Source organism: Battus philenor, unplaced genomic scaffold (assembly GCF_028537555.1).
Source record: "Battus philenor isolate CCGP_79_NKW_IND1 unplaced genomic scaffold, ilBatPhil1.0.hap1 SCAF_6, whole genome shotgun sequence".
NCBI lineage: Eukaryota > Metazoa > Arthropoda > Insecta > Lepidoptera > Papilionidae > Battus > Battus philenor.
This window is the reverse complement of record NW_027181726.1, coordinates 16,626,482-16,651,415: the sequence shown is the minus strand read 5'-3', so window position 1 is coordinate 16,651,415 and position 24,934 is coordinate 16,626,482. Positions and strand designations below refer to the sequence as shown.

The following is a 24,934-nucleotide window of genomic DNA, read 5'->3' as shown; positions in this document are numbered from 1 at the left end:
CATTTGTAATAAACGCAATCAGACTTTTTAACGAAATTCATTAATATCCAAACATTTAATAACATAGGACTACCATTTTCAAAATTAAAAACGCATATTCAATGTAAATAGACAGACAAAAGTCTTATTATTTAATAAACGAATATTTAAATGATAAAGCTAAGGATCCTGGCAGCGATGTCGCCTGATTATTTTGACTTTTAGGCTTCATCTGGTAAAGTGTATATGTATATATCTGTGTTAGACTTTATTAAAAGATGTATTGTTGTGAAGCTTCTTGTTTCTTCTCCACAACTATAACACCCTGTGAAGCAGAATTAAAAATAAATAAATAATTAGTTTACAATCAATAAAAGTTCTGTTAAAAATTCTAATGTTGAATAAATGAATTTTAACTTATGTTATATCATATAATATAATAAATGAAAAATTTACTATCAAATACGATTGAGTTATTTTATGTTACGGATAAGGCTTTGCAACTATTGTGTGACTAAAGACATCACCAGCCGAGCCTTCTCGATTATTAAGGTTTCCTCAAACGGACGCGGTGAATGCCTTCGCAAAAAAAAGTGTTATAAAATATGAAGCTAGCGCACACATACGTTATCACACCTTTCTTGTAACCGCTCTGGTGTGAGTCATCACCGTACACAAGCGTTTGTGTGCGTGTGCGCACTTGTTGATATTTACGTTCGACGAATATTTACGCGCATTTTTTACATTTTTTTGTAATAATCTTTAGATACGGTGGCACTGAAATACTTCCTAACTTTTTTTATCTGTTTAATTTTTTTAATAAAACCTCGATACAAGGTTAATAACGTGATCGTAGAGTACACGGGCGCGTTTTGAATTTACAAAAAAAACAAGGTGATGTTATGTGAAGGGCGTGTAACCATCCTGTATGTAACTGATGATGCGCTGTATTCAATACACTAGCGATTGTTTATTTTTGTAAAAATTTTAAACACGAACCTCGTGTAAAGCTTATTTCTATGAATTTTTTGGTGTTTTTTTTTATTTATGGCACAAAGAGATCGCTCCGAATCGAACTCGGATAGACAGCTTTCGAGAAGATACGAAACTTCTCGTCGATAATATCAAATGTTTAAAGTCGAGGATCTTTGACCAGCATGTGTTGCCGGTGTTGACATATAGATTGGATGTGGTTTACGATAGCCCTTATAAGAAGATATGTTCACATAGAGATCAGTGAATAGGGTTTTATTCGGGACTTTACAGCAACATCGAATCGAAAGATCACTCGTCTGACAACAGCGGGCGTGGTACACCGCTCGTGCGACCGACAATGTTTGGTATACGCAGCTTGAGTAGGCTATAGTTAGTAGTTAGGAAGTATTTCAGCTGTTATATATTTTCGGACCTCAAATTCAAAAATCATTTATTCAACATATGGGGGACTACATTTGTTTTTTTTTTATATCAAATTTTCATGACCTCTAGTTAACCTCTCCAAGATCCAAGTCACTGATGTTTTTATTTGTTACTTTATTTATATAATTATGTATTATGTAATATTTATTATGAGTACATAACCTATATACATTTTATATATGTTTGTATATATGTATATTTTGTCTATATGTACATGCTAACTACCCGTTATTAATCTCTCTGTTTCTACTGTTTCCACACTATGGCTGTCTATAAGAAATTGTCTCATAGGATAATACTGCCCATTGTACTTTTTACTTTACTATTATCCAACAATGTATATATTTTCTAGCGAGGACAATAAAGGATATTAACCAACTAAACACTGCGTGTGAATTAGAAACTTGGTTAAATAATTTCTTTAGATTGAAAGGTTCTTTTTTATTTTCTTCTTGAAATTTTACAATTTCAAACATTCTTTAAACATATTTCAAACATCTGTTCATTCCTCACCATAATTTTCAAAGTATCACAGCTTTTTATTATTAAAAATCACACGCCATTATATTACAGCCTCAGTTATTATTAACTAGTGTCTTCATTTTACTTCTTATTTGTAAACACTTTATCCATTCTATACTTCTTATTTTACTATATTACCAAAGTATGTTTCCCTTTTTAATTTTTGAGTCTTACCAGTCTCTGCTTTCGTAATTAAGTCTTATTTCTATGTATTGCATTGCACCCTCACACACAAATGTTCTAAGAGATATTTTTTTAAATCTACCAATGAATTGTTTCGTTTGTTTTGTAAAAGCGTATGCAACGTCCATAGAGAAAAACGCTAACATGATGCAATTTTTTTTCTGGTATTCATCTTGTATGTGTTTATCTTGTGTGTGTGTGTGTACTCATGAATCTAATTTAGCAGTGGTGGTCGAGCGGTAGACGACTGAGACTTACGTTCGTAGGTCGCAGGATCAAATCCTGGGATACAATTTTATGAAATTCACTCTTTGTGCATAATTATAAATAATTGCCCCTGCTTATTAACAAGTTTTTAGAAGATTTCAGCGTCTTCTGCATACAATAATACTACACTGCGACCGCCAACTTGCCTGCCAAGCATGGCGATTATGTTGCATCCCATAGATATAAAGGCCTATGTCTTGCAATTGGAGTCTATGAGCTGAAACAACAAAATACCTTTAGTAGGACTTTATTACTTCGGCCACATAGCACGGTGGAGCTCGGATAATCTAGAGAAACTAATAGTTGACGATAAAAGGGCCAGAGGATAGTCACCTACTCCCTGGACTGACTTTTAAAAGCATACTACACCACCTCAACCTCCTTCATTCATGACGAAGCGACGATGAACAAATACCTTTCCTTAGCCTCGTCAAAATGTGTAACTACTTCTTAGGTCAATGTGATTTGTCAGAAACTAAATGTAATAAAGTTTATTAATCAAAAACCTAGTAAAAGGGTCCTATTTCAATATGAAGGGTTTTAAAGTGATAATAAAGATTGGGAATAAATAGCTGTAACTACAGTATTAAACAATGAAATACATAACAAAACAAAACCCCACCGAGTTTGTTACTGGCTCTACTCAGAATGACAACTTTAGCATCCTTATAATATTGTAGGATGTCATTATTAGAGAGGTCAAATTCACCTCTTTGTGCTGGCATACACAAATTATAATTGATTTAACATTTGAAAGTCGTCATCATTGTTGTCAAAGCTATAATACCTCCATTGCTGCACATTGACCTCCCCCAGAACTTTTCATCATCTATCCACCTTGAAGGTGATGAGATGTGATGACGTTCCAATATTTTTAAATAAGCACACCAGGTAACGAGTGTCATGACGGAGTATGTTTTTATTGGTGCACGATGATATCGCGTAAAGAGGTCACGTTTATGGATACATTAGGAAATACACAGGGTCAAGTCCGGTGGTGGTGCGTCGTTCCACTTCGGGGCCGACGCCGCGAGCTCAGCTCTGTCTGTTTAATCAGGTGGCAGCTGCGAAATTGCGCCTTCGAACAAAGCAACCGCGATTCACCATTACCATCAACGTCGCCATCTTGTTTCTTGTCTAACGAAACCTTTGATGCAAACGCTTCCTATTTACAAATTTACTTACACAAAACAAATGTATACTCTTTTAAACCATAAACTACGATAAAGACATTTATGACATGATAATTTGAACTGTTTATTTATTTATAGTTATATGATACGCAAATAACACTAAGAAGAGTGTTACAAATAATATGTATACTTAAAAATATATACATTATTTACCAAAGAAAACAAATAGTTATGAATAAAAAACAATAGGACATTCTTAAAGTAAAACGTTTAGTAGCGATATTGTTTTAATTGTAAATAAATATTTCTTTTATTTCACGAGGCAGAAAACTCTTCGCATAAGTTGTTCCTATATAACCGCTAAATGACATAGCTCCAGAAATGTGGTTACACAAGCGCAGCTATGATAGCCACGTCTACCTACGCAGCCCTGATTCGAAGAAAAATTTTTTTCCATCTCCTCCCAAGTATAAGTGCACCGGGACTTAGCGCACCTTACTTCTCGTCCTATCCACCAGACAACGTACTCCTCCTAGTCCGTCAGCCAAAAATACTAAGTCAGCGAGTACTCACAAGTACTGGTCCTTCTCAGCGTTCTGAGGCAGATCAGGTTTCCTCAGCTTCATAGAGAAACATAATTCAGCCGTGGAGAATGTTTTCCAGAACACCGCTCCAGTCGCTTCTGTGGAGAATGTTTTCCCCAGAACACCGCTCCAGTCGCTTCTGTGGAGAATGTTTTCCCCAGAACATCGCTCCAGTCTCTTCTGTGGAGAATGTTTTCCCCAGAACACCGCTCCAATCGTTTCTGATATTGACCTCTTATAGTTGTGGAGGGTAGGCAGAGAGGCGCATCGTTACACCGATACTTGTTTCTTTCCGTGACTTCGGCTCTACTGCAGAAGCAGAGACAGGACCAATATTTAGCAATATATTTAGCGGGCTGGCGGGCGGTGCATTTCATTGCACGACTACCACTGCATGTGCGGAAGTGGCTAAATATTGGTCCTTTTCTTACTTAGGATGGACTTCCGCGAGGTAACGCCTGATTCCATTAAATAGCAGAGACAACAGGTTGGAGACAGTACCTACTTCTACTCCTTAACACTCACTAGAACGAGAGTCACGATTCAGACCTATGTCTCGGATATATAGGTTTGTTAAATAAAGACACATATTTAGACTTGTCAATTATTGCTTTGCATTCTACTTTTTTGGTATTAGTACACGTCGAATGTTTACTGGATCGGGTGTATTTATATTTTGTCTGATTTGTACAGAAAATAATTTGTTGTGTTCACTATTTTCCACCACAGTTTTTCTATTTTTCTCTCTTTAATGTTCTGTTCACAAGTTTTCCTCTTAGCAACACATTAATGAAATCAATTCTATTTATACAGAAAATCATAACAGGGAACTTAACAAAAAAGTATATTTTAGTGATTTTATTAAAGAGTTGAAGCGTGTAGGCTTCGAAAAAGGCTTTTAGAGCGAAAGCACCCGCCCGCTCGAAATAACTCCGTGATCCTTCATGCGAAAATTGTTTCACAACTGACCGAACCCGTGGACACCCTGATCTGAAAATGCTTGGTAAAATTTGTGCTAACATTAATTTTTCTCTTTAATAAACATTATTCCAAATTTAAAAAGGATAACCATCTTTTTGGCCAGTATTGTTCACCTGTCCGCACATACATCTTCTCTGGATTTAACCTTTAATAGCCTAGAATTTCAATTTTGATACCAATCATTTAAACCGAATGTTCATATTACTATTAGTTTTTTTTATAGGTTGGCTGTACGTATTTTACTGTTGTATAATATTGTATAATTCTTTCCAACGAAATTTAAAAAAATCTATTTTTCCCTTCATCTAGACCCTCTAGAAAACACAGGAATATTAAAAAAAAATCACTTTCGTAAATCAGGCTACTAAGGGTTAAGTTGCCAGAGCGGTAAAACCACTTAACCTTCTTCTTAATCGTTTCCTCATGAATGAGGAATATGGCCAACTAGTCATTCTCCGCTGCCATTTTTCTCCAGGCTTTTCTCGGGAAAGTTTTATGGAGCCGTGCACCATGGTCTTACACGCTTTCGTAGCAGTCAGTTCAGTAAGTAGGTTTTTTATTATAAGAGTATATATTTCATAGACGTTGGCGTCCGCGCCTTTGTTTTTATACGGTTTTATTTAGTTCGCCCCGTACGGAATTTGTTTATTTGGGTCAAAATTAGAAATTGAAATTTAAGCACCTTCCCTTTGTCAGATTGATCTTAAATTAGGTACACACATTTAATTTAAATGAAAATATAATATAATAAAATCAATAACTTTATAAATCTAAGATGGCCGCCGATACAAAATGGCGGATTACATATTTTTCCTTAACCCCCTCAATATGGGTATCAAATGAAAGTGCTACACTAGTAAAACACGATGATTATATTAAAATTTAAAATTCAAGATGGACGCCGTTCCAATATGGCGGACTAGGTACATATTTTTCCACAACCACCACAATATGGGTATGAAAAAACCGTTTAACTTAAAAGTTTTTTAAATATATTTATTACAATTACGTTCAATATTTCCGACAAATTTTTGGCTCACGTTATTGCATGTTATTATTTAAGTCTTACACTATTAACTAACGTAAATCATAAACTATTTAAAACTAAATTGAAGTCAAATAATTATTACGTTTTTTTTAAATCATCGTCGTCTTGCTTGATTTTAAAGACGCCCTAACAATATCTAGTTTTTAAAATTTCGACTCGACTCTGTGTTTGGCACTAATCGGTGTAACATAACTCCTGGAGATGCCCCGTGGAGGGTTGAAACACGTGTTGAGTGATTTGACGGTGGTAGTTGTGTAATTCGCATAGTTTGCCGCATACACATTTATCAGCGGGATGGCGGGCGGTGCACTTTGTTGCACGACTACCACTGCATGTGCGGAAGTGGCTAAATATTGGTCCTTTTCTTATTTAAAACTTCGATTCGTGCAACCATTTTATTATTCCTACTCCATATCTCAGGTTGTGCACCATTAGCCATGTGGTGATTGTCGTATTTGCAACATTAAAGAATGTTACGATCGCATGTTGTAATAGATGCACGAGTTCGAGTGACGAGATATTGCTACCACAATTATGCAGCCCGAAGGCGTCTGCTGTTCATCGACACACTGAGTATGTTAGGGTCCTTCAGGTCCTTTATTAGGTCCTCTATTCTTATTACCTTCTACATTGCCAACTCCACTAAGCTCCTCCGTGCAATGTGACCAAAGTGCCGCTTAACCTAGATAGGTAAGAGACCTCGATTTAAATGTATAACTATCATTTACTAGCGTGGTGATACTAGTGTATTTAAGGCTTAAGCCCCAAAATTGAACTTTAAAGAGGCAATATCGCGTTACCACCCGTGTCAGCGCTCCTAGGTATTGCAGCGACAGCGCGCCGCGACCTAGATAACTGAACACTGAACACTAAGCAGTTTCAGTTCAGCAAATAATCTGTTGCACAAGCTCGAACTGAATCAGCGGACGTAAAGCCTTAATGCCGGTCAGCAGACGTACCGGCACGTGCTGTTAGGCAGTATTGATGACGTCCACACCACCCTAGTACAATGTCCTATTAAGAAATCTTGACTACGAAGTCTAGGCTTTATGTTGGTCACACTGAGAGTTTTTAGAACTGGCCGGATGCAAAAATATTTAGAAATTTTTTTTTGAAAATAGAACTCTTTATTAGTCTTCTTAAATACATCACTTCATTTTATCATTTGTTTTCATCAACTGTAGGTAATTTTAAAATTACATTTTAGCGTCGTTATAGACGCAAAATTTCGTTGTATATTTTAGATTTTTGCTGCACTTCAATTGGCAATAAATATAAATAAAGTCAAGCTCGGTGTCAAATTTATTTCGGTAAGTATGAAGTTCCATCTCGTGCTACTGCTTCTTTTATAAGTCCAAACGTGGTCGTTTTAACAATCACGATTTGGAAAGATGTACTTCAACAGCGAATACTAAAATTAATAAAAAATGTGAACAGTGCTGCCTAACCCCATAGAATGGCAATTCGAAAATGGACTTGACACAAGTCTAACTCTTTCGCTTTGACATAAAAAATGCTAACATGGATTTTAAGGCGGGGATTGGTACTAAAAAGTTTGGGAAACACTAGTCTAGCAAGATATCTAGCAAATTGAGCAAGCATCGGTATTGGTATACGTCAAAACCAACATTTTTGCCGAGGCACAGGAATTATTGGGTTATTGCACTAACGCGAGTTTGATTTGTTCGCTGATTAAAAAGAAAAACTTGGTGTTATACAATTTTAAGGTGCCGATGCGATGGATGCAAAATGCAAAAATCTTCTAAGAAAAGTGGGTCTACCGCTTTTCTCAATGGTTTTACAGAATGAAACTATGTATAAATTGTCAAACGTCAGACTAATTTGAAAAACAATAAATAGATAATGGAAGAACAAATGTAACTATGACGTAATATAATGTAAAAGTATTTACACAGAAAGGATTAGCTCTAACTACTGTATTAATATTGTAATGCTTGTAAATGTGAACGCGATGACTAAAGCAAACCGAGCAGAGTATGTTGCTTTGCTTTAATATTGTGCTCGTCACAAATCAGGACGCGTTCTGAAAGAAGCTGAACAAGGGTTTTGTTCACCTTCTTCCCATATAGAGTAATATTATAGGGTAGTTCAATTTGATACTAAATTGTTCACTGACATAACAGTGGATTTACAAGTGGATGTGACAGTGGGTAGGCCGACCACAAAGAACAAAAGGCCGCAGCAGTCTCACAGTCCTGAAGTGGAGACCCAGGATCTGCAAGCGCAGCGTAGGAGACCCAAGAAGAATTGATGACCTTGTTAAGGTCGTCAGGCATCTTTAAACCAGCATACAGGCCTTGATCAGTATCATGATGATGATAATGTAAAAAGGTATGTAATCAACTAAACGGCAAGATGGCGGTATGTGATGACATCGGCGGTCAGAGCGTTTTGAAGGATAACGCCAGAACCCACACTGGATGCACCCGTGACTCTCATCCTCGAGCTTCGCCTTACAAGACTCTTTTATGTAAGATATGTATAAATGTCATAATTGACTTGGATATTATGTATATCTATATTCCTTAGGTCTTTGTTTCTACAGAATGATTGGTTATAGGTCTATATGTAAAGCTTTTAGATGTATAACTTTTATAAGACCATTAAAGAACGCGTGATGTATAACATATTTACTATCAGTTAATGTATGGCGAAACATGATAAAAAATCAACGGTTTCGTAGATAAAAAATAACTTAATAAAAAATGTGGTAAAAGGAAGTGTTTTTTAATTCAAAATTGGGTTCAAAATTGGTTTTTAATTTAAAAGGTGTTCTGTGAAGATCGCCACGATCACATGCAGCGACTTCCCGTGGCTTTAGCTATGTCGCAGGTCCACCATATGATAAGTCTATCGACGCTGCGTCCACCGGGTCATAGTCACCACTCGCTATCTTTTCGTCCTAACGGCCATTGATAGGTCCTTCGTTCGTTTGCGAATCTTCTCATTTCTAATTCAACTCCGCAGCAAAATTCCGCGCATAGCCCTCTCCATTCTCTGGGTGACCACAAACCTTCTCATTAGGTCTGTCATAAGTGACTATATCTCGGATCCGTAAGTCTTGGTCGTCTTTAAACTTTGCGGTATTTTGACCGGTAAGAGGTTCCGGAAGTTCCCGAAATTCGCATTACTAAATATTAAATAAATACATTTAAAAAGCTTTTAAGTTAAACGGTTTTTTGATACCCATATTGTGGTGGTTGTGAAAAAATATGTACCTAGTCCGCCATATTGGAACGGCGTCCATCTTGAATTTTGAATTTTGACATTATCATCGTGTTTTACTAGTGTAGCGCTTTCATTTGATACCCATATATAGGGGGTTAAGGAAAAATACGTAATCCGCCATTTTGTATCGGCGGCCATCTTATATTTATAATGTTATTGATTTTATTATATTGTATTGTCATCTAAATCAAATGTGTGTACCAAATTTCAGATCAATCTGACAACGGGAAGGTGCTTAAATTTCAATTTCTAATTTTGATCCAAATAAATTCCGTACGGGTCGAACTAAATAAAACCGTTTAATTATCGTTTACTGTTGATTTTACACCGCCAGAAGTTATTTTTCACATTTCAATAGAGAAAAAAATCAATGTTACATTTATCAGAGTTATACTTTATACAGAGTGATTCGAAATAGTTGTAAAAGCTTTAAAACTTTTGGTGACAAATGAACTATGCTTTCACACCTTTGAAGCTTTGTACCTATAACCACTGAACTTATTTCTAACAGTAATTGTAGTCTCAAAACATCTATGATGATACCTCTAACAAAATAAATGTTTGTATTACAAGATACGTAATGAGTTAGTCAAAAACAAAGTACGCAAACATTGGTAATAAACCTAATGATAATTTACTGTTAAAACTATAATCTACAAGTCAAGGCAAGTCACACAATCGTTAGTAATGAGGTACTTAAAACCTGGCTATAATTAAAAGTTTACCAATAAGTCATGAGTGCTCTGCTGGCAGCCCTGGCAATTAGATGATAGGGTTGTCTCTGATGGCTCCATTAAATTACGCACTTTATGATTACTTCGGCGCCCATTTACCATCAATCAGGCAGTTTTGGTAATTACTTCCAGATTAAAATAGCTATGATCTCTGTTTACGAAGACTTTCGTTCCTATAAAATCAACTCTTCAAGTTCCACCTAATTACTTTGAAAACTTAACAAAAGGCTGTTCCTGAATTGTTTGCAAAGATTTCTGAGTAAGCTAATAGTACAATGGTTCCACTTTTTAAAACAGGACCGTGACAGGCGTTTGATTTGCATGCTAAACAGAGTTTGTATTTAATAAATACATTTAAAAGAACTTTTAAGTTAAACGGTTTTTTGAAACCTATATTGTGGTGGTTGTGCAAAAATATGTACCTAGTCCGCCATATTGGAACGGCGTCCATCTTGAATTTTAAATTTTGACATAATCATCGTGTTTTACTAGTGTAGCCTTTTCATTTGATACTCATATTGAGGGGGTTAAGGAAAAATGTATGTAATGTAATCCGGCATTTTGTATCGGCGGCCATCTTAGATTTATAATGTTATTGATTTTATTATATTGTTGTCATCTAAATTAAACGTGTGTACTAAATTTAAGATCAATCTGACAACGGGGAGGTGCTTAATTTCAATTTCTAATTTTGACCCAAATAAATTCCGTACGGGTCGAACTAAATAAAACCGTTTAAAAATGATTCATATGCGCTTCGTAACACAGATCTATTTAAATGTCAGCATGCAACACAGAACCGACATAAATAAACGCCAGTACTGGTGCCATAGAAAAGTGGTGCTGGAGAAGAATATTACAGAAATGATGAACTCAGTGAAGCACTCGTCACATCGAGAGATCCGTAGTCTAGTGTAGACAAGAGTAGTGAGTGAAAGGCTCAATATGCAGAGTTCCAGTGTTGTCCGGATGAAGCGAGGGTTTCCACGGAGTCGTCGATGAACCTTTGTGTGAGTGTCGGACGGCAAGGAAGAGATGGCGCAGGACTATTAGAAGGTCTGTGCAAGGATCCTGCGGCCATGGGGATTCTGCTCTACCATGTGCTCACGGCTAAGAATATAACCAACTACGCATTTACACATTTCGTCAAAAGAAGACCATGTGTTTTTGAACCCAAAAAGGAACCTATTTTCACATTCTTAGATCTCGCTATTCATGAGTACGAGTAAATTTTTCGTATTTACTTACAGGCACGTGGAAAGTTCTGAGCAAAAATTTTAATATAAATAGCAAAACAAAATCATCTTTTACCATACAAACCTGTTTTAATTTTTCTATATATTAAAACACTTGTCCCATGTTAAACATTTGACGTCAATTAAGATAAAAAAGCGTGTATTTGTTACACCGCATTTGTCGGGACAGCCAGTTATTTATTGACCCTACTCAGCTCATACGTACAAAGTCCAAAGTGACTTCTATAGCGAAAATCTCGTTTTCGTAAATGCAATAAACTAACGGCTTTTGGGACAGGTCTGTCGTGTGACAACAACAAAACAGAACACGCAAATCAAGTTTTTATACACTGTTAACCGCTTAGAAAACTGTCAGAGACACCTACACCATATTGATGTTTATTGAATGAGACTCAAACGACCTTCAGGAGTCCTTTAAGCATCCTGATCTACCTTCGCACAGGAGGCGGCGGTGGGCGCACCCTCTATCGATCCACGCGCCCTCCCTTTCCTCCATTCCACCACCCGCCGCGGCCCGATTTCTGAGAAATTAGCAATTATTCAAAGCTCCTCGGAGTAATGTCGTTCATTACCTTACGATGATTTTAGCAAGACTTAATTAGGGTTGTGAAATTGCTTATATTAATCGCCTTCATTACGACAGTAACAGCTTAATGGAGTAAACAGATTTAATTATATTTTCTGGTCTAATCAGGGAATGAAAGATGTACTTGCAGGGAAAGGTAACACAAGGTTTCACAAGGATTAAATCTAAATAATATAAAAAGGAAAGTAGAAATAGTATATAAATAGATAAGTATAAATGAATAGGTAATTAATGCATGAGTTATAAAGCTAAGATAGAAAAGATTAATGAGAAGTAAATTCATTATATATAAACAAGTGAAACAAAAACAAAATAATAGATGGCGTCCATGCACATGTATAACATTAAAATTAATATGCACATAAAATAATCATAAGAGTTACAGTTTGGTTATTTGATATAGTAAATAGGAAATTAAGAAAGAAAAGAAAAACTGTAAATGAGGTAGAACAAGGTATCTGTCGTTTTAAGGTAGCGATACACCATACACCTTTACCCAAAAAAACTATCTTTTATTCTATCTTCTGTAACAGAACATTACTAACAAGTGTACCAAAGGTTTTTTAGTGCCCCCGTTTCTGGAACGCCTTGCTACCTATGATATTTCTGTCAGGACGTTACATTTATCTAGTTCACGGACTCTTCCGCTCCGTGAACTCAGTACCGATGAAGCTGTAAAAGCCTTAGGGCTAACAGCATTAACATCTTCAGAAACAATACAATACATACGTTACATGTCGGGTAAATGAGTTTTTCAGTTTTTTTTTTTACTTTATTCATATTTACAGTTCTTCGCAGTTTTATGTCTTCGCTTGGTTCATCACGCGTTCTACCTTTCCTCATTTGCAAATCTTCTTCCATTCATCGCCTTTCTTCTCTCATCTACATTACTTGGTCACAATTTTACATTACATATCGCAGATTTTCATGATACATTTTAATTGTGGTTTTATAATTATAGCTCATATTTTAAAACCCATTGCTTTTGTAAAAATTTCATCATTTTGTCTGTATTGCTATTTATATGATTTTTATCTTAGTTTTATTTATTTCTTGCGAGTCATACAGTCTCTTAGGATCCAGGGTTGAGTCTCGCTTGTACTTGTTGTGATCTGCAGCACTTTTTACCAATACCCAAGGAACGTAGGGCCCAGGTTTAAGTCGCTTCTAGGAAAGCGATGGGATATCATAGGTTGTAGAAATATGCTCCAAGCTGTTACCTATTCAGCGTTTTTCTGGTGAAATTTGATACCAACCATAGGTGGACAACTAGAAGTCAAAATCTAAGCTGGATCATGACAATACAATACGTCTGTCCTTCAACATGTTTGTCACATTGTTACAAAAGAACTCGAATATAACTTTCAATTCTTATTGATAATATACCTAACACTGCATTTAATTTAATATGTAATGTATTATTTAAAATGCAGTATACGTTTGCATTGCATATTTTTTATGAAGCGCTGTACAACTTTTGGTTTAAATCAATTTTATCAATAGTCCAATATCATCACCGTCGTCATTTCAACCAAAGGAAGTCCATTTCTGATCATAGGTCTTCTCCATAGATTTCTAATAATACGGATTGAAACCAGCTTGTCTCCAATGTTTTTCAATTACCTTAACAAGGTTGATGGAGAGGTCCGGCAAGACCTTAAGACGTGTGAATTAAATAAAGTAGTAAATATTGTAATAAAGAAAAATTAAAATGATGGTATCTAAAATTGTAAATGTAAAATTAAAAAAAAAACCTTTGAAGTAAATTAATATAAATTAAAATAAGTCAATACTGTGATACCAAAACTTACCTGTGATTAAATTGTGATCTATGAGCGAAGATGAGGGAAGAAAGACAATGACAGGCAGATGATGTATGGGCAATCGATGCATAGATATTGTTAAAAACGAATAGAAAACACCAAAGAATTGATGAAGAATTAAAAGAAGGAGAATGAGAAATTAAAATTTTAACCGGAATTTTTTTATCTCAATATGTACCAATAGGTCCCCAAAAACAAGGATAAGATAAACCAAAAAAAAAACGTGATTGATGATGAACTTTCTTCGCCGTATTGGGCTATCCGTCATAGCACTCTAGAACTAACCAATAACTCGCTTTGCGTCGTTTCATTTTGAGTTTTTTACGAAGTTGCGTTATTTTTACTAATTTTCACTGTGCGTCGATAGATTTTCGAGGTTGTGTTGTTTTGGGTTCGAGTCTTGAACTTCTTTTTTTATTTCCTTTTTTTCCAAAAGATGGCAACACTTTTGTTTCTAATTGCGACATACAAAACTCGGGGATTCCCTTTCTAACTAAAAATCAACGCAATTTGAATACAGTTTTATTTTCACTTTGGAGTTCAGTTTCAATTACGTAGTGTGTTGTGCTTTTTTTAAAAGAGAATAATAAATTTATATAAATTTTAACGTGTTGTTTCTGGTTACAACAAAACGTATATATTTTTCCAATTTATTTATTGCCAGAGTTATATTATTTTTGTTTTTTAAATGTTTTCTTTGTTCAATTTTCTTTTTAAAAAGTAGTATTTTCGTAACCCTGGTACCTATCTTCGATCTTTACATGGTTTGCTATAGAAAATCTTAATTCACTTTGCGGCGTTTCAATTTGCGTCATGTTTTTTTGGAACGTAACCACGGCGCATAGTGTGGTATTGGTGTATAAGACTCCAGCGGTCATCTGCTCTACGTGCCATTTGACTTGCCTACTGCCACTTCAACTAACTAATTCAGCTAACAGTCCAGTAACTAACGATCAGGACTATATTTTGTGTTCATCACCTTGAAAATTGTTATTCATTGCGAATATTCAACAATCTATCAGCTCACAGATGATGACAGAAAAAGCAAAATAAATTTAAGGATCTGTTTACACATGACCACTGTTATAAAAGTTATGCGATTATATTTTTTGTAATAATCCTTCAATTCATTCTAACTATTATATAATTAATGCCGATAAAAGTAATAAAAACTTTAAAATTGTTATATGACTGATATAACATTAAATCGAATTAATAAATAAATCCCAGCAGTTACTAAAGTAGAAGAATAAACTGAAGCAGACGCTGGAGTCGGAGCTGCTATAACAGCAGGCGATCAGCTGCTGCATTAATTAGTAGAAAATCTAATAAACTTTATAATAAAATTTTAATTAAAAAATATAAAGTCATCTTCTATAATTTATATTTCAAACAATAACTGTTAAAATTATTACATCTCCAATACGATTAGATAAAGCTGTTAATATCCCTACATTATAAGACTTAACATTTTGATAATAAATTACTAAGCAATAAAAAACTAACCACAACCTACCACACTAGGACTAACAATCAATAAAATTATTGACAATACAAATATTATTAATTCATACAATACAATATATATTATTTCACTATTAGTTGAAAAAGGTTCACCACCCCTGCGTCAGCTACGAACGTTCATTACGGTGTCCAATTTCATACGGCGACTCAAATTCGAAGCTTATGAAATAAAAAATGTACGAATATGCTGTCTCTGTGCGATTGCAATTGCGTTATATTTCGAAATATAAATTGAATTAGTTCGCAAAATTAGGGGAAACCCCGCAGATTGCAGCGGTAGCATTTGCACTGCTATGCAAGTTCTGAATCTGATTTAAAGCAATAGGTGTAAATTGTTACATAACGTATGATTAGTAAAACTGCAAAAGTATTTAGCTTACACAGAACTTAGTTAACTTTAAAAATGCTGGTACAAAAGAAACTTTAGGTTCATACCTTAAAATGACTGCCACCTACAACATTCTGCTTCTTCTTTTCTGTCGACGGACGCCCACTGCAAGGCACAGGCCTTTCTCAAAGCTGACCACGATGACTGCTCCTGCACTGTCCACATCCAGCGACCACCCACGACTTTAACTATGTATCGACGGTACACTTACTGGTGAGCCACAACAAAAACAGTCAGGTTTTTATCATTAATAAAAAAATATTTATTAATTAGTATTAAATACTAACTTTTGTTAATAAGTGAATATCGTCGTCGTTATAGGCACAAGCCTACCCTAAAGATATCTACAGGAAGATATGATATAATCTCTAATAGATTCAGGCGTTACATTGCGGTAGTCCATACTAAGAAAGGAACTTATATATAGCTACTTCCGCTATGCAGCAGTAGTTGTGCAAAGTGCACACCGAGCCTCGGTGTTTAACACTGGTCGGTGTAACATAACTCCTGAAGATGCCCCGTGGAGGGGTGCCAGATCTCTCCATTGATTGCTTTTAAAAGTGTATAAAAATCAACTTTCTCTTTTTTTAAGACGTTTAAAAATACATACTTTAATTATTTAATACTCTGTATTGTACACGCTAGAAAATATTAACTTAGATGCATATTAATACAGTGGCCGGTCTTATCACACGTGGCAATTTTTTCCGAACAACCATAGTTAACGTGTACTCTACAAACTATGTTATAGTAAATCGTAAAGAAAGTACATTTTCTTTACATTCTATGTGAGGCTGCCTGCAGGAGTACATACACGAAGATGTAAACAGTTTCCCTTCGCCCTCTCGCGCGTCCTATTTCAGCCAAAACATCCAACAAAAGCCTTACATTTCCCGTGAAACTATAAAACGACTTGTCTAACCCACTTCCCTTAATACGCTGCCTGACATACCATTCAAAAACAATCCGTATAGCCTTTAAATAAAGTGTGATATACGGTGGACTTTGATGGCGTACTCTATACTGCTGAGAAGCGGAGGGAAATTGAAGAATCTTAAAGCCTTCGTTTATTGCGAGAGGTCAACAGCGCGAAGACGAGGCGCTTTCAAAACGAAACAGCCCTCTCGGCCGCGGGGCCGCCCCAAATTTCTCAGCCGTCGCTACTCCATGCTCCTTAGGAGAGGAAGTATGAAACACTTATATATTATAAATAAACTGAACTTCTACTGAAATATCCAGTTATTATTTGTAATTAATAGACATTTTCTTTTTATCATGATTCAATTTTTCATCTGTTATTCTACCTGTTAGGCAAGCACTATAAATATAGTGTTACTAAATGTTACATGATATTTTCTACCACGAAATGTATATAGATCGTCGCAAAAAACGACGGAAGATGAGTATGACTGGGTAGGAGATAGAGAAATCTTATTCCTACTCCCTTTAAAACAAAGCAAAATTTTGAAAACGGGTCGATTTCAATATCTAATTATTGGTAAAATTTCATACACTTCAGATTTATAAATACAAGCAGTTCCTGCAGCATTTTTACTGCTAGAAGATAACGGTCTGTCACATTTCAATTAAAAGAAGATAATGGTTACGTCCACGCTCCATATTACTGGCCACTAGGGCGCAATACTTTTATGTCAAATCATTCTGTGTTCGAATTCAAATATCGAACGCCAATTTGAATTCGACCGCCAGTAGAAGCCTCTTTATATGTGTAGTATCAAAAGTGAAATAAATAAAATTTGGAATTTACAGATACTAACTCGAGGAGCTGTTGAATTACTATATAATCTGCAGCGCGTGAACTGTCAAACTCGCAAAGTTTATAGCAAACTGTTGTGAGCGTCACTCTTGGACAAATATTAATACATTTAAAAAACTTTTAAATTAAACGGTTTTTTGATACCCATATTGTGGTGGTTGTGGAAAAATATGTACCTAGTCCGCCATATTGGAACGGCGTCCATCTTGAATTTTAAATTTTGACATAATCATCGTGTTTTACTAGTGTAGCCCTTTCATTTGATACCCATATTGAGGGGGTTAAGGAAAAATATGTAATCCGCCATTTTGTATCAATTTATTTTCATTTCATTCAATTTCTAATTTTGACCCAAATAAACAAATTCCGTACGGGCCAAACTAAATAAAACCGTTTAAAAATAAAATTCTTACTGTGTGCATTTATTACTTGTTTATGTTTTACAGTTTTATATGTTCCACATTGTTGCATGACCATCTATCATTTCTTTCTCCTTTCGGTGGTCACACACCGTTCCTAACTTAACTAAATGTTGCTGCTATCAATATTAAACAATATTTACTTGAGTATGTGGCTATTCGCCATAATGTCAAACTCGCAAAGTTTATAGCAAACTGTCAAATGAGCAGTTTAAATGGTCCATATATATTGAAGTTTCTGCGCAATTTTTATAATTATTTTTTTTTTGTTAAAACAATCTTTCTGAGTAGTATTAAGAAATTTATACAAATAAATAAAATTAGAGTGTCTGTTTCTAATATTAGAATCGTATTAAACCGTATATGTAACAAAATTTCATTCAAAAAAAAAATTGTCTGTTTTTTTGTCTATTTGTTCCAGATAAACTCTTAAATGTCACCGATTTTCATAGGACTTATACTGGCAAGTAACTATTGTCGCGGGCACAGCTAGTTTACAATTTTAAAGAAAGTAATGTCGTCCTTAATAACCTAGAGTTTCAATTTTGATACCAATCTTTTAAACCGAATGTTCACTTTACTATTAGTTTTTTTAAAGGTTGGATGTACGTATTTTACTGTTGTATAATATTCTTTCCAACGAAATTAAAAAAAAAATCTATTTTTCCCTTCATCTAGACCAGTGGTTCTCAACCTTTTTTCACCTGCGGCACATTTTTAACTATTCTGAAATCTGGCGGCACATAAAGAAAAAAAAAACCAACAGAAGTTTTTTTGTTGGCATGACAAACTGAATAAAAAGAACCATAAAAATTGTATTATATGTAAATAATCTAAAAATACAACAAAATGGCCAGTTTTCTTAACGATATAAAATTAAAAGCTAATTAACTAAACTACTTTAATGAGAAATTTGAGCTTGATGTTTTTCGATAATTTCATTTATATTTGGTCGTAAAAATGACAATGCTACTCTCATATCGTCTTCTACATTTAACAACCTTGATCTTTTTTTAGTTTTAATATTGGCTAATGCTGAAAATCCGAATTCGCACAAATAAGATGTGGAAAATTGTAATAGAATATTTAAAGCTTTTCTAGATAAAAGTGGATAGATGCATCTGATTTTTATCCAAAATGTATTAAGTGATTCTTCAGAATGTTTTAAAATTAAATCTCGATTAGTTGAAAGCAAAATAAGCTCTTCTTCTTCATTTAAAGTTAACTCAAATACAGCAGTGTCCGTAATTAGAAATGGGTTACGAACCCAATCAAACTTATTAATATCCAATTCCGGGAAATAATAAACAATTCTCTCCTCTAATGTTGTCAAATGATCAAGAACAATTTGTTTAATAATTTTATACCCGTCTTTAGGAACTGATTCGAACTTTTCTAAATTACCTTCTTGGGCTTTCTTTTTCCATAAAGAAATTTGTCTTTTTAACCCCACCAACTTATCAGTTGAATTTAAAATATTTTCATTTGAACCTTGCATACTTGAATTAATACTGTTAAAAATGACAAAAATATCTGACAAATAAGCAAGTTTCGTTGTCCATGTTAAATCTTCTAATATTTCAACAAATTCAATATTATTATTTTGTTCAAAAAAAGCTTTCATTTCCTTTTTTAATTTTAAAACCCGAGATAAGACTTTTCCTCTGGATAGCCATCTTACTTCAGTATGGAGTAGCAAAGATTCATACTTGGACTCCATTGCTTTACATAGTTCCTTGAATAATCTGTTTTTCAATGGTCTTGATTTTATGTAATTTACCATTTTAACACATTGCTCCAAAACTATCTTTAAATCTGGTGACAGGAACTTTGTTATAAGAGCTTCTCTATGCAAAAAACAATGTGTAACTATTATATTTTGATTCAATTCTTTTACATAAGATACAAATCCTTTAATATGCCCGGTCATTGAGGGTGCACCATCTGTGCAAATTCCAATACAAAAATTCCAAGAGACATTTGTTTTTTCTAGATATGAATTAATTACTTCAAAAATATTTTTCCCGGTTGTAAAATTTGACAGCTCCCGACAACATAAAAATTGATTTATAATATCATCTTCATAGATAAATCTAACAAATGCAATTAACTGAGAATTTCCTGTGATGTCGGTGGTTTCATCTATTTGTATTGCAAAAAAGGAATTTTGAAGATTTTTTGTAGTATTCTGCTCGATATTTTCTGATAGATCTTTTATCCTGCGATGTATAGTGTCATTAGAAAGGGGTATTTTGGAAATTTCAACATCGGCTGATTCACCAATCATCGTTTTGACTATTTTACGGCAAGCAGGTAATATAATTTCTTCTGCTAAATTATGGGGCTTCAATTTTACTGCGATCAATTCCGCGATTTCATAAGAAGCAAACTGAGCTTTTTCGGACACACAAAATTGTTTTTTAAAATTTTTTCCTTGTTTTACTTTTGTTGAAAGATACGTTTTAAAATAGTTCTTATCTTTGGTTGATAAAGAGGGATGATTGGTAACCAAGTGACGAAGAAGTTTGCTAGGAACCATAGCACTATTTGATAATTTTAAATTGCATATAATACATTCTGGGACTACTATGTTATTTTCTAACGATGAGGTGAATCCAAATCTTAAAAAATTGTCGTTATATTTTCTAGGAATTATATACTTTTTTAAAATAGAACTATTTTCACTTAAAACAGAGGAACACTCATTACTTTGGTCGTATATGTCATCATTATTGTTACTTGCATCATCATCATCATTATTCTTTTTTTTCTTTATCCATTTGTCCATTTTTAAGGGGTCTGAAAAAAACAAAAAAAATACTGTCAAAAAAATCGAAGAATATATAAATTTAAATTTATAAATATACAAATTCTGTAACCATTTGTAATTTATGAAAATGAAAAATATAACCCTTATGAAGTTATATAACTTTCACACAAATACAATTTTTAATGCATAAAATCGAATTTTATTTAAATAATTGCTGCCATTGTATTCGTGAAACAATTTAGCAGCAAACCTCGGGATTTTTTTAGATATAAACAGCAAACTTTTTTAATTACAGAAATATTCATCGAATGGAATAAAATCTGAAAAGTCTTAGATATTGTAAATCAAAGAATACGTGCATTGCAAAGTCAATATACCTTCTATTTTTTTATCGAAACTACATGCCAACAAATTAATAAGGATACGAATCAAATACTTTTCTAATTTTACAAAGGGTAGATTAGTATTACAATGGAAAATCATGTAAATTTAAAATATCACACAAACAACATGCTCATTTGGAAAAAGGCAAGTGTGGTAGACTTGAGACAATTTTTAATACATAAACATGACTTTATCATAATTAGGGATTAAGAAAAGCGTTTTGTAAATTAAATATAATTAGCTGGTTCAATATATAAATATTTACGTTGAATATTTTTTTTTGTATATGTGTTATATATATTTTAAATTTTTCGCGGCACATTTTTAAAATCTCGCGGCACACAAAAGTGCCGCGGCACATGGGTTGAGAATCACTGATCTAGACCTTCAAGCAAAACACAGTAATATTAAAAAAAATCACTTTCGTAAATCAGGCTACTAAGGGTTAAGTTACGTCGTGACCAAGAGAAATGGAGATTAATTTTTATATACATTACGCACCATAGTTTTGTTTTTACACACACAATATATTATTTTGCTGTTATATATTTATAGAGTTTAATGTAGCTCGATTCCCTTTTTTTTTTCAAATAAACATTCCTTATGTGTTATCGATATTTATATAAAAAGAACTATTTGTGTTTGCCAAAACATTTTTCTCAATTTATTATTTTGATTAAATTAATATTAAACTTTAAACCCCGTAACAGTACATTGAATTTATATTTTTTACTAGCTGCCTAGACCGACTTTGCCAATCGCAGTCGAAAAGAAATAAATAATAATACGTATTTCTCATTATATAGTTTATATAGAATAAGAAAAATGGGTATTTTAGCGTTTTTCTCGAAAATTTCCTCTTCTTTCTTGCTTATTCGTTTACGGATCTCTACATTCCTTTTACATAAATATTCCTGTTCCATTAAAATAGTATAGTCAATATTTTAAATGTTTGCTAATTTATTTCTGCAGGCGTTTTCAACTTTCAAAATGGCAAGTAAAATCTTAACAAAAATTATTGATATATTCTTTTACAAGAAAAATTAATTATGATATAATAAATCGGTACGATCTCCAAGCAAATTTAGGATGATGAAACATCAAATACGGAGAAACGGAAAGACGACTGAATGAAAATGAAGGATTCATTTATATTTCTTCAAAACGCTACGCAATCAACGTCGGACGACCTTCAGCCGCATTCATTGGCCGCTTCGAGGAACACAATAAGGCACGCGCTTCCCAGAACTGTTTCCAGTTATGTCGATATAAATTATTGAAAGTATAATTTTTCCTTAAACTCTGTCTGTCCGTGTGCAAATGCTTTCCCTGACTATCGCAGCGTTTCCAAGAAGAAGTCGAGTCCTCCTAACCGAAAACATATTCCTAGAAATGATGCAACGAAAAGATGTACTCAAGAAATATTAAACTATGAATCAAAATGCCATTGACCCTAATATATTCGGTATATTATATATGGTTTTCATAATTGACAATTACAGAACATTACATTAACATAACCTCACAAAAATAAAATACTTATAATGTTTATACAATAATTAATAAAAACAACATTTATATTGATTAAATCATCAGTTTAAAAAAGTTTTATCTGAACTGTGCATTTGTTATATATATAAATCAAATATTTTTTTCCGCTTAGGAATATAAATATTATAACAAATTCGCTAATAAGTTTTTATTTTTTAGTAAACAGTAAAAGTATGTTTTATTGATAGCTATTACTGTTTACTTTATTAGTATAATGCAAAGATAAAGTACGTATAGAATTTAATCTTTATTAATATGAACTTGGCAAATGTTTAGGATAACACACAAAAAGTTTTCGCTGAGGACAGGATTCGAACCTGCGCGGGTAGAACCCATTGGATTTCAAGTCCAACTCCTTAACCACTCGGACACCTCAGCTACATATGGTAGTGTGAATTATATGTACATATATAATATAACCATATATAATACAAAGGTTCATAGATTTTGATTTTAAATTTTTAGATATAAAATCTCATATATATTTATATATATTAGAAATTTTGTCGGATTATTCGGTAAATTAAGTACGCCTTCTAAGATGACGTTTATAGAAAAATCTACCGCAAGAGATGGTTGAGCTCATCATCTTGGGATCATCAATCATACCCGATTGGCGTTAGGAAAGGGCCGAACTTCAACTTTGTTGGTTGGTATTGTCTGACTAACATTAGTACCACTTTAGAAAGCGTCAGCGCTGGAAGAAATGGAAGAAATGCTGGAAGAAGAAAACAGAAGAAACTCCAGTAACTCTTCCATCTAGAACTATAAGAGGGTTGACTGACAACCGAGACATATATATATATATATATAGGTGCCACGGCAGACGTCAAACCGTCATTTTATTGACCCGTCGCAGTCGAAAAACAATGAGTAAAAACACATTTCACAGCCAACACTTTATTTATTTAAGTGATTATATTTTCACTGTATTTCTTTGTGCCAAACAAAGGTACAGATTTTTATATTTACGTAATGGTTTGTATTGGAAAAGGAAGGTGTCGTTTTTACTACTTTCTAAAAAACCTTTCCCCTTATAATAAAGGCTAGATGGATTTTCGATTTATTTGTATTATTTTTCACTTCAAGGTACAATGGATGTAAAAGAATAACCATTTTAGTTATTTTTAGTTATATCGGAGGTTAATATAATTAACAATTGCGTGACGAATGGCGCCAGCGCAGACTGCGTTTTGGTGAATCAGAATATGAGTATTCAATGTAACGTGCGCGTACTTTCTCTTTTAGTATTCAATTATAGAAGTAAAATTATAGATAATTTCAAGAAATTTCATATATATAAAGTACCCGAATGGTTAAGGAGTTGGACATGAAGTCCATTGAGTTCTACCCGCGCAGGTTCGAATCCTGTTTTAAGCGAAAACTTTTTGTGTGTTATCTTAAACATTTGCAAATTCCAACTTATTCATACTTATAGATTAGTGTTCACGGAGCTATGCTAGCCGGCTTAGGCTTTGTGCAGCTTCATCGAAATTGAGCATTTTCAGCTCGTGAAGCAGAAGGTTCTTGAGCTAAAAATTATACGCTGGTCGATAGTACTCCAGTTACAATGAAAACGGACTATACCCGAGTATAGTGTTATGACTGAAGTATAGTGTAAGTGTTGCAAAGCGAGTACTACGTTCTATGCTCTCACCCTGACCGTCCTCTCCTGGACGCGAGCGACGCCGGGGTCGTCAGTATTAGTGTGATGCGCGTGCGGTGCATCATGTAACAGGCCAAATCCATATTTACACCAATTCCTAAAACAATAAAAACAATATTCAACCAATAAAAACCGTCAGCCAATTACAAGGCGAGAAGTATTGTGAACGCTCTCTTTACGAACGTAAATATAGAGCGCTCTGGCAATGGATTCCCCTGTTCGATGCGCCTCTGACAATGACATATTGTCCTTATGCTCGTATATTATATACAGGTTTTCAAATTGCAACCAAATTTCTAGTATTATTTTTCACAATACAAGTTATCTGTACCAAGAAACACGTTATTTCGATTATCACTTTCCAAAGAAATTTTAAAAAATTTACCAAAAAATACTATTGCAATATTATGTATTTTAGGTGATAAAATATAGCTTGGGAATAAATAAAAAAATTGGTTGAGTTGGTTGTTGGTTGTTTTTAGATCAAGATGAGCTCTCTCGTAGCGTAATATGAATTTGAAGGATATCAATTCACTTTTAGATTATATCTAATTAGGCTCTGTTTAAATGCGTGATCACATTATGCTCCGAAGTACATAATAATATGAACAAATAAATAATATTCGTATGTATGTATGTCATAGAGGTTTTCAACCATCTCAAGATTAAACGAAAACGCGAATTAAGGTCA

At 33.9% G+C, this 24,934-nt stretch overlaps 1 non-coding gene across 1 annotated transcript; it reads right to left on the bottom strand.

Moving 5' to 3' along the window:
• Window positions 1-22,873: 22,873 nt before the first annotated feature.
• TRNAS-UGA (transfer RNA serine (anticodon UGA)) lies at window positions 22,874-22,955 on the bottom strand. Its single transcript has one exon. It is a non-coding gene; the product is annotated as a tRNA-Ser (tRNA).
• Between the last annotated feature and the right edge of the window lie 1,979 nt (window positions 22,956-24,934).